Here is a 19,764-nt window from a genome sequence, read left to right as displayed (position 1 = left end):
TTATATGGCGGGTTACGGATTGGCTCTCGGAACAATTCTATGTGGTATATCAGCTTAGCACCCATCCCCCACCCCAACGTCTTACATGCTGGCCAGACCGGACACGTCGCGTGCGCGAGCGTCGCAAAATAAATTTAGAAATCCAGTTATTCAATTATTGCACCCACACTGCTCGCGCGCGCCAATGAGCGTCTGCGATGCCAAGGGCTAAAATAGAGCTCCTTTCTATTTCTGACACAGTCCTGCCTCTCCCATCTCCTCATTGGTTTATAGAAGCAGGTACCCACGTGCCATCTCCTCATTGGTTATACCCACGTGGGTGATTGAAAGACGAACTGTTTTGCCGGTCGTCGTGGTAATACTATGAAAGTTTAGATGCCAATCACCATATATCTGCCAAAATAAAGGAAACCCCAACATCAATTATCTTAAAAGGGTGTTGGGCCACCACCAGCTTCCAGAACAGCTTGAATGCGCCTTGGCATAGATTTTACATGTGGACCTAAACCATGCCAGGAAAATGCACCCTGCACCATAACATTTACTTTGTATACAGTGGCAAGAAAAAGTATGTGAATCCTTTGGAATTTTTTTTGGACCGCAGTTGTTTCTTCCGTGGTGTCCTCCAATGAACACCATTCTTGTTCAGTGTTTTACGTATCGCAGACTCGTCAACAGAGATGTTAGCATGTTCCAGAGATTTCTGTAAGTCTTTAGCTGACACTCTAGGATTCTTCTTAATCTCATTGAGCGTTCTATGCTGTGCTCTTGCAGTCATCTTTGCAGGACGGCCACTCCTAGGGAGAGTAGCAACAGTGCTGAACTTTCTCCATTTATAGACAATTTTCTTACAGTGGGCTGATGAACATCAAGGCTTTTAGAGATACTTTTTTTAACCCTTTCCAGCTTTATGCAAGTCAGCAATTCTTAATCTTAGGTCTTCTGAGATCTCTTTTCGAGGTTCACATCAGGCAATCCTTCTTGCGAATAGCAAACTCAAATTTAAGTTAAAAAAAAAAGCTATAATATTTTTTGGGGGGCAAGGCAGCTCTAACCAACAGTCTCGTCTCATTGATTGGACTCCAGTTAGCTTTTGGAGAATTCAGGTCATTAGGTCATTAGCCTAGGGGTTCACATACTTTTTCCAACCTACACCTTCAATGTTTAAATGATGTATTCAATATAGACAAGAAAAATACAATAATGTGTGTGTTATTAGTTGAAGCACACTATGTTTGTCTATTGTTGTGACTTAGATGAAGATCAGATTAAATGTGGTGATCAATTTATGCACACTGTGCATAAACACTGTATGTGTTTATTTATTTTGGCAGTTACCGGTATGCCTACAGTCAGGAAGGCTGCAGTTTGGGCAGCATGCGGATCAAATATACAGCTTTTTGCATTGTGGCCATTAATATATAGTCCGTAGAAGGGTATTGGAACCTCTTACCCTGTCAATTTGATTGTTGAACTCATGGGTACACTAGCAATGGATGCCAGTCCTGTCTTGAATGTGAAGTGCCATCTATAGGTTATATTTCTATGGTTGGTTGCAAGTGTCATTTTGCAAGTTTCAAAATACAATTGTGGGAAAAACGTACAGTTTGGAAATCAATTGAAACAATGTTTTCAAAATGTTTCGCAAACAGCAGCACTGTTTTTCAAAGTAGCGCATCTGCCGTCACCATGAGTAGCTTACATCCTCATCAAAAGGTGAGTCAGAATAAAAAAAAAACAAAGGTAAAAACTGGGCCTATGATTTCTTAATCGGGAGCCCCCCCCCCCACATTTTGGACTAGAATGAGGCTCTCTATTGTTCCTGCAGTGAGGATTCAACATCTTCATCAAATGTTTTCCTCATTTATCTGCAGATAATCACCAAAAAGCAGGAGTAGCCTGCCAGTATGCAAATTAGGTAGCCAAATGAACAGCTCTTTCACCAATGCAATTCGGTTCCTGATCCGTTCAAAAAGGAGCCGTTCGTTCCCGAACAACTCATCACTGATTGAGTCACTTTAGCGTTCACTGGCAAGTCTCGGCATAAGAAAATGCAAACGACGAGATCTTGGTTTACTTGTCCCCGTGCGAAACCATGGGCGTACTGTATAACTACGTTGTATGATTTCTGAATGGCAAAGGGATGTAGGAGATTGACTTTATCCAGTCAGTTCAACAGCTTTTATAAACTATTCAACACTTGCTGTTCGGTCGTCCAGTCAAGGCACAGTGAATAGCCTATGCCGCCCGACTCTGTGGCAGGCAATATGAAAGTTGAAACGCATAAAATAAAATGTATGAGTGTGCCACAAAACAATTAAGCCAAATAAACTCATCGTCACCACTTACATGGTCAAATCAAAAGTTTATTTGAGGTAGTATGTACATGAATGTATAGTTAAAGTGACTATGCATATATGATAAACAGAGAGTAGCAGCAGCGTAAAAAGAGGGGTTGGGGGGGCACACAATGCAAATAGTCCGGGTAGCCATTTGATTACCTGTTCAGGAGCCTTATGGCTTGGGGGTAAAAACTGTTGAGAAGCCTTTTTGTTCTAGACTTGGCACTCCGGTACCGCTTGCCATGCTGTAGTAGAGAGAACAGTCTATGACTGGGGTGCCTGGGGTCTTTGACAATTTTTAGGGCCTTCCTCTGACACCGCCTGCTATAAAGGTCCTGGATGGCAGGAAGCTTGGCCCCAGTGATGTACTGGGCCATACGCACTACCCTCTAGTGCCTTGCGGTCAGAGGCCGAGCAATTGCCGTACCAGGCAGTGATGCAACCAGTCTGGATGCTCTCGATGTTGCAGCTGTAGAACCTTTTGAGGATCTGAGGACCCATGCCAATTTTTTTTTGTTTCCTGGGGCGGAATAGGCTTTGTCGTGCCCTCTTCACGACTGTCTTGGTGTGTTTGGACCATTCTAGTTTGTTGTTGATGTGGACACCGAGGAACTTGAAGCTCTCAACCTGCTCCACTACAGCGCCGTCGATGAGAATGGGGGCGTGGTCGGTCCTCGTTTTCCTGTAGTCCACAATCATCTCCTTATTCTTGGCTATATTGAGGGATAGGTTGTTATTCAGGCACCACACGGCCAGGTCTATGAACCTCCTCCCTATAGACTGTCTCGTCGGTACGTGTACATTCACTTACAGGATACGATGAAGAAGCATCATGCTCTCTCCCTCTTTCGTGAAAATAAATTTGACTGCAACCAACCACACTGCACAAAATAACACCGGTACCGAGAGGCGGGACAGACTGTAGACTGACAAACCAGCAGTGTTTCCATGTCATAGCTGGCTTTGTGACTGACAGGCGCCTGTCCTATCAATAGATCACTAGAAGATGCATATCGTTCATTCGAGCGGGAGAAGGCTATACAGACTTTTCTGACTAGCGAATTGAAACTTTTAAATGGGGGGGGGGGGAGCCTGAATTGGGGAAAGTAGCCGGCCGACAATGACTCTTATCGGCTGTTTAGGCACCTAGGAAAAACACTGATGGGGGCAGGGTTATAGGGACGAGGCTGACTGTGAGGAGAAGCAGTCAAGCAGAGGTGCTGTCAGAGACAACAGGCACACTACCCTTCTCGCTCTTATTTCTGCCCCTCCCTCAACCAGCCTCCCCCTGCCCAACATGGAGAGGAGTTCTGGCTGGAGAATAACTCCCCAACACTCTCGCCTGCTATAACAAGGATCAGCTAGCTGCTATACCCTAACCCTGCAGCCACCATGCTAGGAATGCATACTCCAGTACTCTGTCTCATTGGCTACATCCCAAATGGCACCCTTTTCCCTCTATGGTGCACAACTTTTGACCTGGGCCCTGGTCGAAAGTAGTGCACCACAAATCAAATTGTATTTGTCACATGGGGAATAGGTTACCATTTGGAATGCATCCTCTGTCTCTCTGTGAAGGCGTGAAGACGAGACACGGGTATTCTCTCACTTCTACCTTTTCTTCCAGGAGTGCCAGGACTCAGTTCATATGCGTGTCAACCTGCTGACTGACGCTGGTTTCAGCTGAAGCAGCTCCTCTCAGAGAAGGTTCATTCTGGACTCTATGCAGTGTGAGGTGGCGGGAGCCGCAGAATAAAGGACGGAAAAGAGAGGGGGACAGAGGAAGGGCGGGAAAGAGAGAGGGAACAGGGAATGTAATGGTGTCATTTCTGTCAGGGGTACACACGCTAGCATGCACACACACAGACTGATGTGTGTGTGAAGAGTGGGGTTGGTGGATTCTCATGTCTGATAAGGATAGAGAGAGTGAGCTACACCTGTCTTTTTATGGTGGACTAACACTCAGTGATAAAACACTAAAGGGTTCTACGACCAGGGTATGCGTCCCAAATTTCCCCCTATTACCTTTAATGCACTACTTTTGACCTGCTCCCTATACTATACTATGACCGGTACTACAAAAGTGGCTCGCCAATCCTTCAGAACTAACGTGCTCCGGGTAGGCTAACTCCACTATCCTGCATTGAGAACTAACCTGCTCCAGGGCAGGCTAACTCCACTATCCTGCATTCAGAACTAACCTGCTCCAGGGCAGACTAACTCTACTATCCTGCATTCAGAATTAACCTGCTCCAGGGCAGGCTAACTCGGATAATTCCACTATCCTGCATTCAGAACTAACCTGCTCCAGGGCAGGCTAACTCAGGGATAACTCCACTATCCTGCAGTCAGAACTAACCTGCTCCAGGGCAGGCTAACTCCACTCAGGAGTTATCCCCTTCATTTGAGGAAGATGACTGATTTGATATTTAATTAATCAAATGTTTATTTGTGTGTAAAAAAAAAAAAGAGCCATGTTAAAATACCTATCACGTTCCACATTTAGTAATGACAGAATGCATTTGTTAGGAGTGGGGGAAAAGGTGCTTGTACACACCAAAGCACACCCTAGTAGGGTGCCATTTGGAGTGCATGCATCCCTCATCCATCCTCCCTCACCTCATCCTACTCATCATCTACAGTGCATTCGGAAACTGTTCAGACCCCTTGACTTTGTCCACATTTTGTTATGTTACAGCCTTATTCTAAAATGTATTATAGTTTTTTCCCCCCCTCATCAATCTACACACAATACCCCAAAGACAGGTTCATATCATATTTACATAAGTATTCAGACCCTTTACTCAGTACTTTGTTGAAGCACCTTTGGAAGCGATTACAGCCTCGAGTCTGCTTGGGTATGACGCTACAAGCTTGGCACACCTGTATTTGGGGAGTTTCTCCCATTCTTTTCTGCAGATCCTCTCAAGCTCTGTCAGGTTGGATGGCGAGCGTCGCTGCACAGCTATTTTCAGGTCTCTTCAGAGATGTTAGATCGGGTTCAAGTCCGGGTTCTGGCTGGGCAAATCAAAGACATTCAAAGACTGCGTTGTCTTGGCTGTGTGCTTAGGGGCGTTGTCCTGTTGGAAGGTGAACTTTCGCCCCAGTCTAAGATCCTGAGCGCTCTGGAGCAAGTTTTCATCAAGGATCTCTCTGTACTTTGCTCAGTTCATCTTTCCTTCGATCCTGACTAGTCTCCCAGTCCCTGCTGCTGAAAAGCATCCCTACAGCATGATGCTGCCACCACCATGCTTCACCATAGAAATGGTGCCACGTTTCCTCCAGAAGTGACACTTGGCATTCAGGCCAAAGAGTTCAGTCTTGGTTTCATCAGACCTGAAAATCTTGTTTTTCATGGTCTGAGAGTCCTTTAGCTGCCTTTTGGCAAACTCCAAGCGGGCTGTCATGTGCCTTTTAGTGGCTTCCATCTGGCCACTATACCATAAATGCCAGATTGGAGGAGTGCTGCAGAAATGGTTGTCCTTCTCCACAAAGAGCTCTGTCAGAGTGACCATCGAGTTCTTGGTCACCTCCCTGACCAAGGCCCTTCTCTCCCGATTTCTCAGTTTGGCCGGGCGGCCAGCTCAAGGAAGAGTCTTGGTGGTTCCACACTTCTTCCATTTAAGAATGGTGGAGGCCACTGTGTTCTTGGGGACTTTCAATGCTTCCCCAGATCTGTGCCTACGGACAATTCCTTCGACCTCATGGCTTGGTTTTTGCTCTGACAGGCACGGTCAACTGTGGGACCTTATATAGACAGGTGTGCGCCTTTCCAAATCATGTCAAATCAATTGAATTTACAACAGGTGGACTCGAATCAAGTTGTAGAACCGTCTCAAGGATGATCAATGGAAACAGGATGCACCTGAGCTCAATTTAGATTCTTATAGCAAAGAGTCTGAGTTTACATACACTTAGGTTGTAGTCATTAAAACTTGTTTTTCAACCACTCCACAAATTTCTTGTTAACAAACTATAGTTTTGGCAAGTCAGTTAGGACATCTACTTTGTGCATGACACAAGTCTTTTTCCAACTATTGTTTACAGACAGATTATTTCACTGTATCACAATTCCAGTGGGTCAGAAGTTTACATACACTAAGTTGACTGTGCCTTTAAACAGCTTGGAAAATTCCAGAAAATTATGTCATGGCTTTAGAAGCTTCTGATAGGCTAATTGACATCATTTGAGTCAATTGGAGGTGTACTTGTGGATGTATTTCAAGGCCTACCTTCAAACGCAGTGCCTCTGCTTGACATCATGGGCTGCTTGACATCATGGGAAAATCAAAAGAAATCAGCCAAGACCTCAGAAAAGAAAGTTGTAGACCTCCACAAGTCTGGTTCATCCTTCGGAGCAATTTCCAAATGCCAGAAGGTACCACGTTCATCTGTACAAACAATAGTATGCAAGTATAAACACCACGGACCATGCAGCCGTCATACCGCTCAGGAAGGAGACGCGTTCTGTCTCCTAGAGATGAACGTACTTTGGTGCGAAAAGTGCAAATCAATCCCAGTACAACAGCAAAGGACCTTGTGAAGATGCTGGAGGAAACAGATACAAAAGTATCTATATCCACAGTAAAACGAGTCCTATATTGACATAACCTGAAAGGCCACTCAGCAAGGAAAAAGCCACTGCTCCAAAACCGCCATAAAAAACCCAGACTATGGTTTGCAACTGCACATGGGGACAAAGATCGTACTTTTTGGAGAAATGTCCTCTGGTCTGATGAAATAAAAATAGAACTGTTTGGCCATCGTTATGTTTGGAGGAAAAAGGGGGAGGCTTGCAAGTCGAAGAACACCATCCCAACCGTGAAGCATGGGGGTGGCAGCATCATGTTGTGGGGGTGCTTTGCTGCAGGAGGGACTGGTGCACTTCACAAAATAGATGGCATCGTGAGGGTGGAAAATTATGTGGATATTTTGAAGCAACATCTCAAGACATCAGTCAGGAAGTTAAAGCTTGGTCGCAAATCGGTCTTCCAAATGGACAATGACCCCAAGCATACCCTCAATGTTGTGGGAAAATGGCTTAAGGACAACAAAGTCAAGGTATTGGAGTGGCCATCACAAAGCCCTGACCTCAACCCTATAGAAAATTTGTGGGCAGAACTGAAAAAGCGTGTGCGAGCAAGGAGGCCTACAAACCTGACTCAGTTACACCAGCTCTGTCAGGAGGAATGGGCCAAAATTCACCCAACTTCTTGTGGGAAGCTTGTGGAAGGCTACTCGAAAGGTTTGACCCAAGTTAAACAATTTAAAAAGGCAATGCTACCAAATACTAATTGAGTGTATGTAAACTTCTGACCCACTGGGAATGTGATGAAAGAAATAAAAGCTGAAATAAATAATTCTCTCACTATTATTCTGACATTCACATGAAGGGGTGTGAATACTTTCCAAATGCACTGTCGATGTTACCTCAGAACCAAAAGCAGAAGCATTCGCATAATATTTTGGTTATCGATTGCATAGATAAGGACAATGGATGTGTAGCTAGAATACACGGTGTATGTCATTTTACAGGAAGCCTGTTTGAAGGTGGTAAGGTGAGGTTATAGCAAGAACACATCTCATTGTGGCTTAATGAGGGTCTCCCTCTTGTTCACTCATTTTCTCTCTAATTCACTCATTCTCTAAATTTCAATTCAAAGGGCTTTATTGGCATGGGAAACACATGTTACGTTTCCAACGCAAGTGAAGTGGATAATAAACAAAATTGAAAAAAAAGGGAAAAAAAGAACCGTAAACATTAAACTCACAAAATTTCATAGAAACATTTGGAATAGAAAGGAATATAAACTTTTGAAATGTCATATGGCTCTCGCTCTCTCTCCTCCTTTGCCCTGAGTGCTCTCCTGAAACTCTCCTATTCCTCTAGCGCTTTTTGTGACTCCAGTAAGATTAGAGCCCAGTTTGGCTCCATCTGGGCCTGTCTGGCACATAGAACCACTGTTCCACGATTCAGGTGTATTGAAACAGAATGTTTCCTACGTCTTAGAACTAGGGCTGCTTCAAAGAGAAGGGTGGCAGCAGAGACACACTCACACTGCAGATGTTATCAGCCGGGGGAAGGTTTACTTAGTGGGAGCCGCTAGTTGGAGGATTCTGAGGAACGTGTGTGTGTGTGTTATGGGTCTTTGTGTGTGTCTTGGGGAAAGGAGGAGCAATCGGCTGGGTGAGAGGATGAAGGCAGACTGCAGGCGGAGGGGAGCTGGGAACTGCGAGGGAGGGAGTCAGTCTGGGGTGGGTTTAGTAGGATAGGAGGGGGCTGCCTGGCTAGCTGGCTGTGTGGTTTAGCTTGGAGAAAAGGAACTGCGTTTTTTTTTTTTCTGTTGGAGAGGGTGGGGATGAAGGCTGTTTTGGAGAGACGAGAAGGGGAGAACAGCTCTTGTATCTGAGTGCCTCTGGTAGGTGTGTGTGTGGGGGGGGGGGCGGGATATTGTCCATGTCTTTCCAGATTAGGGCTGATGTGACGGAGTGACCCCCTACCATCGCACCACAATCATTAACCAGCAAAATAATTCTGTCCCCATAGCAACCCCTGCAGCTCTGCCAAGCTGAAAAGCGAGAGGAGGAGGAGGTGGGGTGGGAAGGGTGTGTCAATGTGTATGAGAGAGAGAATTTACTAAAAAAAATCTGCGCAAACTAGAATGCTATTTGGCCCTAAACAGAGAGTACACAGTGGCAGAATACCTGACCAACATGACTGACTCAAAATTTAAGGAAATCTTTGACTATGTACAGACTCAGTGAGTTTAGCCTAGCTATTGAGAAAGGCCGCCGTTGGCAGACCTGACTCTCAAGAGAAGACCGGCTATGTGCACACTGCCCACAAAATGGAGTGGAAACTGAGCTGCACGTCCTAACCTCCTGCCAAATGTATGACCATATTAGAGAGACACATTTCCCTCACATTACACAGGCCCACAATAAACTCCCATGTCTATTGGGTGGAATAACTGTGTGCAATCACAGCAGCAAGATTTGTGACCTGTTGCCACAAGAAAAGGGCGACCAGTGAAGCACAAACACCATTGTAAATACAACCTATATTTATGTTTGTTTATTTTCCCTTTTGTACTCTTAACTATTTACACATCGTTACAACGCATGACATTTGAAACATCTTTATTCTTTTGGAACTTTTATGAGTCATTTTTACTGTGAATTTGTATTGTTTATTTCACTTTTGTTTATCTATTTAACTTGCTTTGGCAATGGAGGGAGAGAGAGAGTGAGAGAGCACCAACATGTAAAGTTCATAGGAGAATGTCAAATTGGGTGTCAAATGAAAGATGAGCATCTATATTTTTGAGAAATGAAGGCATGTGTCATTTTTTTCAATTATTTTCCGTCCCAAAAATGTTGAATAAGTACAGGCTTTGATACCTTGTCAAACAAATGGAAAAGGGGTCTTATGAAACATCTACCAGAAAAAGTCTTAACAGGAATTAGACATGCTTTAAAACACAATACTGCTGTAGTTAAGACCCTGCCAACCAATACCAACACTTTTACTTCGTTTTGGAGAAATGACTCTGCCTTCTGTATGTTTAAGAAACATTGCTTTATGCCTTGATATTATGTTACCAAAAACCCACATATCTTGAAGATATTCCTCATGAGGGAGGATAATGAAAGTGCACAGCATTAACTGTAAACTGAATTTAAGTAAAGATACACCTATCAATTAGTTAGTGTTTTATCGATATCCATTTTGTTTATGAATTATTAAGTGATTCAAATTCTGTTATCAAATTGTACAGTACATAACAGTAGAGTCCAGTACAGTAGAGTATAATAGAGAATCTAGAATCAAGTTTGGACAGCACAGTTTTTTGTGTAGTACAGATCAGGGACACATGATGAAATTCCGTTACCGCAATTCCGTTACCTGGTGTAAATCCACTTCATTTACTCTAGTTCAATAACCAAAAGAGATTTTTTTTCAAAGTCAATGTGTCATGCCATAGCTGACACCCCATTCTGTCTGCATATATCGTTGAATCTTAATTCGGATCAGATATTGAAGAGATTTTAGAAAACGTGCACAGTTTTTCCAGTAAATGTGTTTTTGTAAAAATGTTCAGTGTAAATTGTTAAAAGTTGTCATTGTGCGAAGAGTTGTCTGGTTTGTTAAACTTTGAAATAAATAGTTTTTGTTTGGCATACATTTTAAGTGAAAAATCTGTTACTGTGGAATTCCTCAGAGCTGAGGTGTTAGGAACATTTGACACGTGTGTCTGTGACTGTATAGTGAACATGTTGTTCTCCTTCTAAGAGGGTCTTCACACTTACTAGACTTTTCGCAAAAAAAACCTTGGCTACGTATACTGCAATACAAACTTGTGAACTTGTCACGTCTCGACAGCTACCTCCGGAGATAGCGTATAACACTTGCCCGACAGTTGCCGCCCTCTAAGCAGGGCAGTGTAAAGAGAATTGTCTCGTTGAGCCAACACTTTTACAGTAACAATTGCAACAGCAATGCTTTTGAAACAGCTGAAATGTACAGACATTTTCCTTATGGTTTTAGACTTGTTTTATTGATTTTTGTACCAGAAATTATAGTAACAACAGCCATTACATTCTGAAATTGTCGCCATAACTTTTAGTCTCAAGTGTTGATTTTTTTGTTGTTGCTTGACTGCACTAAGGGAGGTCCAAGGCAAGAAGCATCTCCCCTGGGAATGATCAAAGTTTTCAGTTGTAATTTGCTTTTACCTCATATATAACGACTTCCATGATATTGATAAAATGAAGCCTGGTTAGTTCCAAGCTAATTTTAATATGGTAGCTAGTGTAAGCCTAAGCGCTCCTATCTAGCTATGGTTCAGCTAAACGTCAGCATTCAGCTACAGCCAGTACGTTTATGTGAGGACTCAAACTGGTTTTGTTTAGCCATCTAGCTAACGTTACCTAGCTGTGTAGCTTATATTATAATATGATTAACGTTCATTTTTTTTATATGCTAACGTTACTTGATCACGAAGCATGTTGTTGTTAGTTAGCTAGCAGGAGTTAGCTGTGTATTGTCAGCTTATTCATTATAATATGTTTTAGAAAAGAAATGAAACCTGCCACAGAGCACTCAGGACCTCAGATTGGAGCGAAGGTCCACCTTCCAAAAGGACAACGACACTAAGCACACAGCCAAGACAACACAGGAGTGGCTTCGGGACAAGTCTCAATGTCCCTGAGTGGCCCAGCCAGAGCCCGGACTTTAACCCGATTGAACATCTCTGGAGAGACCTGAAAATACATGTGCAGTGACGCTCCCCATTCAACCTGACAGAGCTTGAGAGGAGAAGAATGGGAGAAACTCCCCATATACAGGTGTGCCAAGCTTGTAGCGTCATACCCAGGAAGACTCAAGGTTGTAATTGCTGCCAAAGGAGTAAAGGGTCTGAATACTTATGTACGGTGGCTTGCGAAATTATTCGCCCCCCTTGGCATTTTTCCTATTTTGTTGCCTTAGAACCTGGAATTAAAATTGATTTTGGGGGGGGGGGGGTTGTATCATTGGATTTACACAACATGCCTACCACTTTGAAGATGCAAAATATTTTTTGTGTGAAACAAAAAAGAAATAAGACAAAAAAAACAGAACTTGAGCATGCATAACTATTCACCCCCCCAAAGTCAATACTTTGTAGAGCCACCTTTTGCAGCAATTACAGCCGCAAGTCTCTTGGCGTATGTCTCTATAAACTTGGCACATCTAGCCACTGGGATTTTGCCCATTCTTCAAGGCAAAACTGCTCGAGCTCCTTCAAGTTGGATGGGTTCCGCTGGTGTACAGCAATCTTTAAGTCATACCACAGATTCTCAATTGGATTGAGGTCTGGGCTTTGACTAGGCCGTTCCAAGCCATTTAAATATTTCCCCTTAAACCACTCAAATGTTTTTTTAGCAGTATGCTTAGGGCCATTGTCCTGCTGGAGGTGAATCTCCGTCCCAGTCTCAAATCTCTGGAAGACACAAACAGGTTTCCCTCAAGAATTTCCCTGTATTTAGCGCCATCCTTCATTTCTTCAATTCTAACCAGTTTCCCAGTCCCTGCCGATGGAAAAACATCCCCACAGCATGATGCTGCCACCACCATGCTTCACTGTGGGGAGGGTGTTCTCGGGGTGATGAGAGGTGTTGGGTTTGTGCCAGACATAACGTTTTCCTTAATGGCCAAAAAGCTACATTTTAGTCTCATCTGAGCAGAGTACCTTCTTCCATATGTTTGGGGAGTTTCCCACATGCCTTTTGGCGAACACAAAACGTGTTTGCTTATTATTTTCTTTAAGCAATGGCTTTTTTCTGACCACTCTTCCTTAAAGCCCAGCTCTGTGGAGTGTACGGCTTAAAGTGGTCCCATGGACAGATACGCCAATCTCCGCTGTGGAGCTTTGCAGCTCCTTCAGTTTTATCTTTGGTCTCTTTGTTGCCTCTTATTAATTCCCTCCTTGCCTTTGTCTATGAGTTTTGGTGTGCGGCCCTCTCTTGGCAGGTTTGTTGTGGTGCCATATTCTTTCCATTTTTTTAATAATGGATTTAATGGTGCTCCGTGGGATGTTAAAAGTTTCGGATATTTTTTTATAACCCAACCCTGATCTGTACTTCTCCACAACTTTATCCCTGACCTGTTTAGGAGAGCTCCTTGGTCTTCATGGTGCCACTTGCTTGGTGGTGCCCCTTGCTTAGTGGTGTTGCAGACTCTGGGGCCTGTCAGAACAGGTGTGTGTATATATACTGAGATCATGTGACACTTAGATTGCACACATGTGGACTTTATTTAACTTATTATGTGACTCCTGAAGGTAATTGATTGCACCATCTTATTTAGGGGCTTCATAGCAAAGGGGGTGAATACATATGCCCCTTTTCTTTTTTCACTTCACCAATTTTGACTTGTGTATGTCCATTACATGAAATCCAAATAAAAATCTATTTAAATTACAGGTTGTAATGCAACAAAATAGGAAAAATGACAATGGGGATGAATACTTTTGCAAGGAAATGTAAATGTGGTATTTCCATTTTTTTTTTTTATGTACATTTGTAAAAATGTCTACAAACCTGTTTTTGCATTTTCACTATGATGTATTGTGTGTAGATTGATGAGAATTTAAAAAAGAAGATTAAGGATCAAGGCTGTAACGTAACAAAATGTGTAAAAAGTGAATGGGTCTGAATACTTTCTGAATGCGCTGTATATCACTGTAGATCAAAAAGAAGGGCCTAATAAATATGTTTTCAAGCATTGATAAATCCTATAATAATAGAATAGATACATGTTGAATAGTGACCCTGGCCTGCCTTCTTCAGTGTGCAGTACAGATGAGCTGTCTTTTGGAGAAGTAGCAGTCATTAGGCCAAACTCCTTCCTTCCTGTGTCTAATATGGTGTCAATCAGCCATCAAGTGCATCCCAAAGGGTACTCTATTCCCTATATAGTTCACTACTTTCAACCAGGACTCTATGGGCACTACATAGGGAATAGGATGCCATTTTCAGATACAGCTGTGTGACTGTCTTCTGGTTGTTGAGAGAGAACCCCCCCCCCCCCCCTCCTAGATAAACATTGCTACCAGGGAACAAGCTATTTTATAGTTCTGAGAACTGTTTGCCATTTCTTTCTCTCACTCTGCCTCTCTCGGTCTCTCCTCTCTTTCTTTTTCACACTCTCTCTCTCTCTCTTTAAGTGTGCGGGTGAGTCAGTTAGGAAGAGTTTGGGAGGCAGGCAGGTAGATTGGAATTCAAACTCCAATTCTTGAATTGAATGTCCTCTTCAAATGGATCCCAATCCCAGTTAGTGTTTATGTGGGGTGGGCAATGTGTGTGTTTCTGTCTGTGTGGACAAGAGAGTATTGTGCACAGTGTGCAGTGCCTCTTTAGGGCGTGTCGGAAGCGGTGGCCAGCCTTGCGTCAGCAGGGTGTGGTAAGATAAGACCCAGCCTCTCCTCCCTTCTCCTCTCCTGCTGTGAGCTGCATTGCCAACCAGGGAGGGAGACACTCCCGTGTGTGTGTGTGTGTGTGTGTGTGTGTGTGTGTGTGTGTGTGTGTGTGTGTGTGTGTGTGTGTGTGTGTGTGTGTGTGTGTGTGTGTGTGTGTGTGTGTGTGTGTGTGTGTGTGTGTGTGTGTGTGTGTGTGTGTGTGTGTGTGTGTGTGTGTGTGTGTGTGTGTGTGTGTGTGTGTGTGTGTGTGTGCACATAGACTCCTTCATTTTTTGACCAAGCCTGCTAAAGCCTTAAAACAATTAAATAGTAGTGTTTGTGTCTTTCATTTGGTATCTGTGTGACACAGTCAATAAATGCCTTTTTGAGGGTACAGAGGAAGACCACACTTTGACTTTTCGTCTCTTACCCACTTTCCTTTATCTCTCCATCCCTATTCTCTCCTTCTTCCTGATAGACAAAATCACAATAACAAGTCAGTGTGACAACATGTTGCATAACCCACAGCAGTTCACCTTTGATCCCAGCCTGTCAGTGAACACCACTCCTTTGTTGTTCTGCTCCTGCTCCTGCTCCTCCTCATCCTGGGAGAGAGGTGGACAGTAACCCAGTCTTAGGCTCTGGCTTGAGTAAGGGGTTATCTCAGTACCCAGCTTCATTCTCAGTTTCAGACCCTATCCTATACCCCAGCTCCAGCACCAAATTTCAGGGGGATGAAGGGGAGCTATGTAAGGGGCACCCAGGCTTGGGTAGAGCTTTCAGGGACTCCCTGTACCCTTTTTAAAGGGAAACCACACCCGCTGATTTGTCCTAGTTTTTTGTCTTCCTCCTCAAGAAAAGTTGCCGGCCATGACAGAAGCCAAATGTTAGATGGCTTGGGGGGTGTGGCATGATGTGGGGGTGTGTCCTTGTCACCACCAAGACACAGCCATCTGTCAGAACCTTGCTGCAGCTGTTTCCCCCCACTCAATCGCAACAAACAAACCTCCTGCAGGTTGAGTTCAATATCTACAGTGCCTTCAGAAAGTATTCACCCTTGACTTTTTCCACATTTTGTTGTGTTACAGCCTGAATTTAAAATGGATTAGATATATATGTTTTGTCACTGACCTACACACAATACCCCATAATGTAGTGGTCTTGTGTTTTTTGACATTTTCACAAATTAATAAAAAAATGAAAAGCTGAAATGTCTTGAGTCGATAAGTATTCAACCCCTTTGTTATGGCAAGCCTAAATAAGTTCAGGGGTAAAACTTTGGTTAACAAGTCACATAATACGTTTCATAGACTCATTGTATGTGCAATTATAGTGTTTACCATTGATATTTTGAATGACTACCTGATCTCTGTACCCCACACATAAAAGGATCTGTAAGGTCCCTCAGTCAAGCAGTGAATTTCAAACACTGATTCAACCACAAAGACCAGGGATGTTTTTTAATGCCTCGCAAAGAAGGGTACCTTTTTGGTAGATAAAAAACAAAACAGACATTGAATATCCCTTTTGAGCATGGTGAAGTTATTAATTACATTTTGGAAGGTGTATCAATACACCCAGTCACCACAAATATACAACATTGTAATTACTCCACAATACTAACCTAATTGACAGAGTGAAAAGAAGGAAGCCTCTACAGATTAAACATATTCAAAAACGTGCATGCTGTTTGCAACAAGGCACTAAAGTAATATTGCAAAAAAAATGTGACAATGCAATTAACTTTTTGCCCTGAATACAAAGTGTTATGTCTGGGGCAAATCCAATACAACACATTTACTGACTACCATTCTCCATATTTTCAAGCATAGTGGTGGCTGCATCATGTTATGGGTATGCTTGTAATCGTTCAAGACTGAAGAAAAGGAATGGAGCTAAGCATAGGCAAAAATCTGGTTCAAAATCTGGTTAACCTGGTTCAGTCTGCTTTCCACAAGACACTAAAACACAAGGCCAAATCTACACTGAAGTTGCTTACTAAGAAGATAGTAAATGTTCCTGAGTGGCTGAGTTAAAGTTTTGATTTAAATCTACTTGAAAATCTATGGCAAGACATGGAAATGGTTGTATAGCAATGGTAAACGACCAATTTGACTGCTTGAAGAATTCTGAAAAGAATAATGGGCAAATGTTGTACAGTCCAGTTGTGGAAAGCTCTTCGAGATCTACCCAGAAATATTGTACTTGCAGCCAAAGGTGATTCTACAAAGTATTGACTCAAGGGTGTGAATAGTTATTTAAATTAGATATTTCTAAAAACATTTTTTTCACTTTGTCATTATCGGGTATTGTGTTCAGATAGGTGAGAAGAAACATCTATTTAATCAAATCAAATTTATTTATATAGCCCTTCGTACATCAGCTGATATATCAAAGTGCTGTACAGAAACCCAGCCTAAAACTCCAAACAGCAAGCAATGCAGGTGTAGAAGCATGGTGGCTAGCAAAAACTCCCATGACAGTCCAGAACCTAGGAAGAAACCTAGAGAGGAACCAGGTTATGAGGGGTGGCCAGTCCTCTTCTGGCTGTGCCGGGTGGAGATTATAACAGAACGTGGCCAAGATGTTCAAATGTTCATAAATGACCAGCATGGTCAAATAATAATAATCACAGTAGTTGTCAAGGGTGCAGCACCTCAGGAGTAAATGTCAGTTGGCTTTTCATAGCCGATCATTAAGAATGTCTCTACCGCTCCTGCGGTCTCTAGAGAGTTGAAAACAGCAGGTCTGGGACAGGTAGCACGTCCGGTGCTAATCCATTTTTTAAAATCCATTTTGAATTCTGGCTGTAATGCAACAATGTAGAATACGTACTTTCTGAAGGCAATGTATGGTGAGATGCCAGAGGAAGCTTTTATTTATTCATGGGAAACCCATTGAGACCAGGGTCTCGTTTAAAAGGGTGCCATGATCACAGCAACACAATATGAAACAAAACAGCAATCAAATAACAGCAAATTACCTTTGAGGCTTTATATAAGGGGCACCGGTTAGTCGAGGTAATTGAGGTAATATATATATATAGGTAGGATGGTCAGTTTTTTTGGCAGCATGAGTGAAGGATGCTTTGTTGTGAATTAGGACGCCAATTCTAGATTTAACTTTGGATTGGAGATGTTTGATGTGAGTCTGGAAGGAGAGTTTACAGTCTAACCAGAAACCTAGGTATTTGTAGTTGTCCACAAATTCTAAGTCAGAACCGTCCAGAGTAGTGATGCTGGACAGGCGGGCAGGTGCAGGCAGCGATCGGTTGAAGAGCATGCATTTAGTTTTACTTGTATTTAAGAGCAGTTGGAGGCCACAGAAGGAGAGTTGTATGGCATTGAAGCTCGTCTAGGGGGGTTGTTAACACAGTGTCCATAGAAGGGCCAGAAGTATACAGAATGGTGTCGTCTGCATAGAGGTGGATCAGAGACTCACCAGCAGCAAGCGCGACATCATTGATGTATACAGAGAAGAGAGTCGGCTCAAGAATTGAACCCTGTGGCACCACCATAGACTGCCAGAGGCCCGGACAACAGGCCCTCCGATTTGACACACTGAATTCTGTCAGAGAAGTAGAAGGAGTTAATGATGGTGTTGAAGTCATACTTGGCCGTGCAGTCATGAGTGAAGAGGGTGTACAGGAGGGGACTGAGCACGCACCTATGAGGGGCCCCCCCGTGTTGAGGATCAGCGTAGCGAATATGTTGTTACCTACCCTTATCACCTGGCGGCGGCCCGTCAGGAAGTCCAGGATCCAGTTGCAGAGGGAGGTGTTTAGTCCCAGGGACCTTAGCTTATTGATGAGCTTTGAGGGCACTGTGGTGTTGAACGCTGAGCTGTAGTCAATGAATATCATTCTCACAGGTGTTCCTTTTGCCAGGGGTGAAAGGGCAGTGTAATAGAGTGCAATAGAGATTGCATCATCTGTGGATCTGTTGGGGTGGTATGCAAATTGGAGTGGGTCTAGGGTTTCCGGGATAATGGTGTTGATGTGAGGCATGACCAGCGTTTCAAAGCACTTCATGGCTACAGACGTGAGTGCTTCGGGTCGGTAGTCATTTGGGCAGGTTACCTTCGTGTTCGTGGGCACAGGGTGGTATGCTTGAAACATGTTGGTATTAGACTCGGACAGGGAGAGGTTGAAAATGTCAGTGAAGGCACTTTCCAGTTGGTCAGCGCATGCTCGGAGTACATGTCCTGGTAATTCATCTGGCCCTGCGGCCTTGTGAACGTTGACCTGTTTAAAGGTCTTACTCACATCGGCTGCGGAGAGCGTGATCACACAGTTGTCCTGAACAGCTGATGCCCTCATGCATGTTCCAGTGTTACTTGCCTCGAAGCGAGCATTGAAGGCATTTAGCTCATCTGGTAGGCTTGTGTCGGCTGTGCTTCCCTTTGGAATAATAGTTTGCAAACCCTGCCACATCCGACGACCGTCGGAACCGGTTTAATACGTTTTGATCTTAGTCCAGTATTGACGCTTTGCCTGTTTGATGGTTCATCAGAGGACATAGCGGGATTTCTTATGTATGGTAGGTATGGTTATGTTATGGTGTTCTCCTCAATGCCATCGGAAGAATCCCGGAACATATTCCAGCCTGTGCTTGCAAAATTGTCCTGTAGCTTAGCATCTGCTTCATCTGACCACTTTTTTTATTGACCGAGTCACTGGTGCTTCCTGCTTAAATTTTTGCTTGTAAGCAGGAATCAGGAGGATAGAATTATGGTCAGATTTTCCAAATGGAGGGCGAGGGAGAGCTTTGTATGCGTCTCTGTGTGTGGAGTAAAGGTGGTCTAGAGATTTTTCCCCCCCTCTGGTTGCACATTTAACATGCTGGTAGAAATGAGGTAAAACGGTTTTGAGTTTCCCGGCATTAAAGTCCCCGGGCTACTGGGAGCGCTGCCTCTGGATGAGAGTTTTCCTGTTTGCTTATGGCTGTATACAGCTCATTGAGTGCGGTCCTAGTGCCAGCATCGGTCTGTGGTGGTATGTAGACAGCTACGAAAAATACAGATAGTGTGGTGTACAGCTTATCATGAGATACTCTACCTCAGGTGAGCAAAACTTTGAGACTTCCTTAGATATCTGTGCACCAGCTGTTGTTTACAAATATACCTAGACTGCCACCTCTTGTCTTACCAGAGACTCCTGTTCTATCCTGCCGACACAGTGTATAACCCACCAGCTGTATGTTATTCATGTCGTCGTTCAACCACGACTCGGTGAAACATAAGATATTACTTAGAGTTTTTAATGTCCCGTTGGTAGGATATACAGTTGAAGTCAGAAGTTTACATACACCTTAGCCAAATACATTTAAACTCAGTTTTTCACAATTCCTGACATTTAATTCTAGTAAAATTCCCTGTCTTAGGTCAGTTAGGATCACCACTTTATTTTAAGAATGTGAAATGTCAGAATAAAAGTAGAGAGAATTATTTATTTCAGCTTTTATTTCTTTCATCACATTCCCAGT

At 43.4% G+C, this 19,764-nt stretch overlaps 1 protein-coding gene across 2 annotated transcripts in view; it reads left to right on the top strand.

Annotated features, from left to right (window-relative positions):
• The window catches only part of LOC139536796 (Krueppel-like factor 8), a 101,723-nt gene that overhangs the window by 9,410 nt on the left and 72,549 nt on the right, over window positions 1-19,764 (top strand). The window lies entirely within an intron of this gene.

This window comes from Salvelinus alpinus, chromosome 13, assembly GCF_045679555.1.
Source record: "Salvelinus alpinus chromosome 13, SLU_Salpinus.1, whole genome shotgun sequence".
Lineage (NCBI taxonomy): Eukaryota > Metazoa > Chordata > Actinopteri > Salmoniformes > Salmonidae > Salvelinus > Salvelinus alpinus.
Note: the sequence above shows the minus strand (reverse complement) of the source record. Positions and strands in the feature narration are given on the sequence as shown.